Raw genomic sequence first — 5536 nt, 5'->3', positions numbered from 1 at the left:
GAAGAGTTAGCTATCACAATGGCTAACATTGATGTAATCCCCATGGGAGAATGGAAGAAGAGGATGCGCGACGACACTGGCCCGGGACTTGTGCAACCCGCAATTCCCGCGGCCGCTACCTTTAAGCTCAAGGGTCATATCCTAGCTTTACTTAAAGAAATACCTTTTTATGGAAAAGACCACGAAGATGCCTACAAGCATTTGGATGAAGTCAATGATGTAGCTGATTACTTCAATGTTCCAAATGTGCCCCGCAAGACTCAGCTACTTCGTATGCTTCCAGTGACATTCAAAGGTGCTGCAAAAGACTGGCTCAAGTCACATCCCCCCGGATCAGTTACCACATAGGCCAAGATGAAAGAAGAATTCATTGATCACTTTTGCCCACCTTCCAAAATAGCCAAGTTGAAGAAGGACATTGCTAACTTTGAACAACAAGCTGGAGAATCACTATATGAAGCTTGGGAGAGATACAAGAGCTTACTAAGAAACTGCCCACACCATGACCTAAACAGCCAGCAAGAAGTCTCCATCTTCTATGATGGAGTCAATGTCACAACCAAGCAGCTACTAGACTCGCAAGGCTCGCTCACAAAGAAGCTGCCCCCGATGATCAAAGAATTGATTGAAGAGTTCTCTAAACACTCTAGAGAATACCACAACCCTAGACATGATGTCACTAGGGGAGCCGCTTATGCAGCTACTGAAGACTTATCCGTGGTCATGGCTATGCTAAAAACCATGGATAGGAGGATGGATAAAATGGATCAAACATTCCATGCTATTAATCAGTGTATACAAGTCATATATAATTGAGATTGACATGATGTTTAGATGTGTGGCCCCACCCCAAACCCACAACCAGACAAGGAACAGGGAGTAGGGCGAAAGCACACATCTTAAGTCTTACCAATCTAAATTATATACCACCCTAATGTACATACTCCGTAGTAGTAAGTTAATCCCATGAGTTCTTACTCTTGATTCAAGAACTTGGTTTCACGGGGCAAGTGGTCTTTCTAGGGAATCTATGGGGTAGACCTCGGGTGGTTATCGCGTTATGGAGTATCTGCAGTGCTCTTTCGATTTAGTTTCTAATGTCAACTGGGGTTGGTTAACAGCGCGCGGTACCCCTCTCCTGGGTACTTCTGAAGTTTTGAATGAGAGAGACAACGGATCGCTCGCATGGAGTTTTCCATTTGGCTCGAAATTTTTTTACTTGACACTTACGATAAGGTGGAAGTTCTTTTTACACAGCACTAGGAAGTTCTCGCATGGTCGAAGCACGTCGAACCATGACTGACAGGAGTGTCGAAAATAATAGGCATTGACACAATATGGAATGAAGCTTGATAGGACCATGTGCTGGACAGGGCACACAAATTTTTAGCGTTTCAGGTTCGTCCATGGTATTACTATCGCGAATACTTGGACCGACATGATTGACACTGAATGCTAGGGGTCTTGATGCTTTGGAATGATGTACTTTTCACGAATAGTTTTCCCACAAGGCCTCTCTATAACTGCCTAGTATACACTAGTCATGTATAATTAAGATTAAAAGGACTGTTGACTGAGCGACTTCGCCCTAAATCCACAACCAAACAAGGAACAAGAAATAAGGCCGCATCACTCACTCGAGGTCTATCAATCTTAATTATAAATGGCCTTAACGTATATACTAAGCCATCATAGCTTTACCTAATGGGTCTTTAAGTTTTATAACAGTGCTGCGACTTTTTCCTTAACGAGGAAGTAACTACAATTAGAATTTATTATTTATTGTTTTCGATTAGCTACGAAGGTTGAGAAACGTACCAAAATTCTACCGGGTCCTTTGATGCTACTTTATGTATCAAGGTCAAACTCCTCCTATGCCTTCGTTATTTCTTTTTCAGTGGGGCAGTCCCTCTTGAAATTCCCTATCTCACCACATAGGTGGCATATTGGACTGGTCCCAACATTGGTGGTTGATGTGAAGTGCCAAGTGGGGATGTTGCAGAAAGGGGCAGTGTGTCCTTTTTGGCTGCAGTTCGTGCAATGGAGCACTCGGCAGTCTCCATTATGATGGAAGGTGCACTTCAAGCATAGGGGTAGATTCCCGTAATACTTCTTCCTTTCTGTGGTAGCAGTAGAGGTGGTAGTGGCAGTAGATGTTGTGGCTGCGGAGACTGCCACCAGGTGTTGTCTCTTATTCCTGAAGAGAATTGAAATCGAGATTTAGAAAGCAATCATGATTATATGAATGAAAAGTACGAACACAAGGAGTAAATATTAATCAGATCTTATATTGATGAAGAAACTGATTACAGACTTAAGTAGAGAAACATGCAAATGACTAGTGAATCACTCATTGAATCAATCGTTTCTCTACTTCTAACCTCAGTCCCTATTTATAAGAAACATGAATGTACAAAAAATATACTAAGTCCTTAACAATACGCTTTGCAAAATTGAAGACTTAGTAACATAATTAACATAATTAACATGCGAAACTAAGAACAGACACTTCGACTTTTACAATTTCTAGACTCTACATTCTCCCCCATTGTAAATAGTCAAAGCTATTCAGTTTGTGAGATTCTGAACAACTGAGTGCATTGTTCTACGGATTTCTGAATACCAAGTGATGATCTTTTTAAGCTCCTTCCTATCTCCTTCATTATTCTTTGTGTAATTATTCATACAAACAATGAAATTCGTATATTGCGAAGTGGTGTATCTTTCAATCTCTGAGACTTGAAACAAAAATCTTTTAGGCTTCCCCTTGGTGTCTTTGCCTGCGAAAACCTTGCCAAAAGGTTTAATTCATATCTCTCCGTCTGCAAACTTCTTCAATTCTGGTTGAGGCAATGTTGATTCCCAAGGAACTGTGACTTTTCTTCGAAGGCCTGATGCGAGTTCTTCATCAGTTAACGCCAAACAATCATAGTAGTTATCTATGAATATTTTGATATGTGTGAAACCAAATCTGAACACATCAGTATCATATCCTTTGAGCTTGTTTTCTTTCATGTCTTTCAGGATAAGAGCCACTTGAATGAGATCATTTATATTCATTAAGGGAAAGTCAGCAATGCTAAAATCGAAAGGCTTGTTATCTGCTCGGACAACGAAGTATCGAAAATTTTGAAGCATGTTTTCGAACATTTCATCCTTCTTGATAGTTAACACTTTCTTTATCTTTATCAGAGACCAAACTTCCTGTTGATCCATTGCATGTACAACATGAATATGATTTTCTTGTAGGTATATTCATTAGCATTTTCAAAATTTTCACTGATCTTGTACTGCGCTGTGATAAACATCATTTCGTTTATAGGGAAGTCAAGTTGGCATCTGTCTGAATTTGAAACATCATAACTTCTTCTAGGCTTTTTCTCAAAATCGTATAAGTGATTTCCCAAGACTTTGGATTTGATGGTTTCGATTGAGTACAACTTCGCAGGATCACCCTTGTTCAAAGTTGATGGATCATTTGCTCTTTGCCTTTGAATGCTCTGAATCTGTCTTTGTTTTTCCATTTCAGCTTTAGCCTCTGCTTTCTTTTCTTCTTTCGACTTTTCATAAGCTACCTTTTTACCTTTTCCAGTATTCACTGTTTGAGGTTTCGCACTCGAACTCCCTCCTTCTGTTGAACCAATTATAATTCCCTTAGGAATTGGCTTTGTAAATGGCTTTGTTGTTACTATTGTTGAAGGAATTGGTTTCGTGAGTACAGGAAAAGTTATTTTAAGCTGAGTCGAATATAGCTTTCCAACGGTTTTCGCATCATCCCCTTTACTTCCTTTTCTTTCTCCCTCTTGCCCCCCTGTGAAATTCACAGGTGGGACATTCTTCGGTAAAATGGAAGTAAAATTTGTTATTGGGGCCAATGCCTTCTAAATAGCTTGCTCCAAAGTATTAACTTTAAGCATTAAGAATTCCGTAGTAAGAATTGATTGTTGCGAAGGCTTCGAAACACAACTTTTTAATTCAGTCACCAACTGAATTAGTTTTGCGAACTGCTCCTTATCTTCTTTGTGCTTGGATTTGATAATTCGAGCAGGTGAATGATAATCAGTGACAATTTTAGTAAGTGCTTCAGCAACAACATCAACACGTTTTTGCACTTCCAAGTTTTGCGAATTAAGATCTTGAAGCTCTTTTGAAATCTCTTTCTTTAACTCCTCAACCTTGAAGTTGACATCTTCCCTGACCTTCTTCACATCTTTTACAAAAAGAACATACCGTTCTTTTGTAGCAGTTGTCAGATCTTTTACAGCACCATCAAAAGATTTCCCTTGAGCTTGAATGCGAAGCTCATTATTCTTATCAGAGTCATCAACTTTCACAGCGATTCTTTTCTCTGCAGCTTTGATCATTGTTTCAACCTCCAAACCCGATACAGAAGACTTTGTACCAGAATCAGCTTGTGATTGAAGGATTGCATTCAACTTTCGATTCAGGATTTTAAATTGCTTACCTGACATAAGCATATGATCAGGGATTTCCTCCTCCTCTAAATCAAAGTGTAAAGCTTCAAATGTTCCTCCAAAACCTCCTCTTTCGGTTTCTTCATCATACCGAGCTTCCGAAGATATAGGTTATGTGTTTCAGGAGATTATGATGGAAACAATGTAGTGAAGGGATGTTGTAAAGGATGATCAAAGATGGATGATGTGGTTATATTTGTATTCGGGAGAAAGAATGGTGGTAATGAAGTAGATAGGTTTTCAAATGAGATGGGTAATGAAGTAGATAAAATGATTGGTATTGTAGTTTCGACACTCGTGATAGGTGCCCACATATCAGATATGTTAACAACCATATCAGAAGTAGGTACCTCCTCAAGAACTGATTTGGTAGTGACTACTTTGAGTGGAATGGTTTTTGTAGTGGAAATTTACGAAGTAATGGGAAGAGAGATGTTTACCATTGATGAAGTTGAAACAGGTGGAGTCTCAGGAACCACTTCATCATCTGATGACTCATTGCGAATAATCATCTTCCTTTTCTTGTACAGCTTCTTAGTGATGTGCTTCGCAACATCTTGAGCTCTTCTTTTCTTTGACATAGGAGAAATAGGAGCCGGAAATTCTATAAACATAGCCCCCTTACTACTCACTTCAGTTTTGCGAATAGTAGGAGAGGCAGTCTTCTTATGTGATAACTTGCGAAGCTTCTTTAAGACCCCTGACTTGGTCGGTATGATCTCCTTCGCAGGTTTGGAAGAAGGCTCAACTTTCTCAACCTCTTCAGCCTTTGATACTTTTGGAGATTCGCGTTTTTCCGCCTTTTGAATCTTCTTCTTCTTCTTGGATGATTCACCATTGACTTCAAGTAGCACTCCAGTTCGCACATTAGGATCAAAAGTCTTCATGTATCGAACTAACACCTTGTGAGTAGAGGACACTTTGCGAAGCATTGCATCAGGAATTCTTGCAACACTTGTGAAGATATTCGCATCATCTTCAACATCTTTGGGAAATTGGTACAAAGAGAACTCTACAACATCTCCTCCTTCAGGAACTTGAATTCCTTCTTTCGCATATAC

General features: G+C 39.6%; 1 non-coding gene across 1 annotated transcript; it reads right to left on the bottom strand.

The window, feature by feature from the left end:
• Positions 1 to 402: 402 nt before the first annotated feature.
• On the bottom strand, positions 403 to 509 carry LOC145096629 (small nucleolar RNA R71). The gene has a single exon (XR_013704003.1). It is a non-coding gene; the product is annotated as a small nucleolar RNA R71 (small nucleolar RNA).
• Between the last annotated feature and the right edge of the window lie 5027 nt (positions 510 to 5536).

The sequence above is a fragment of the Lactuca serriola genome, chromosome 3 (genome assembly GCF_051521515.1).
Source record: "Lactuca serriola cultivar US96UC23 chromosome 3, Lser_US96UC23_V15, whole genome shotgun sequence".
NCBI classification, from domain to species: Eukaryota; Viridiplantae; Streptophyta; class Magnoliopsida; order Asterales; family Asteraceae; genus Lactuca; species Lactuca serriola.
The sequence above is the reverse complement of the archived record's forward strand: the minus strand, read 5'-3'. Positions and strand labels throughout refer to the sequence as shown.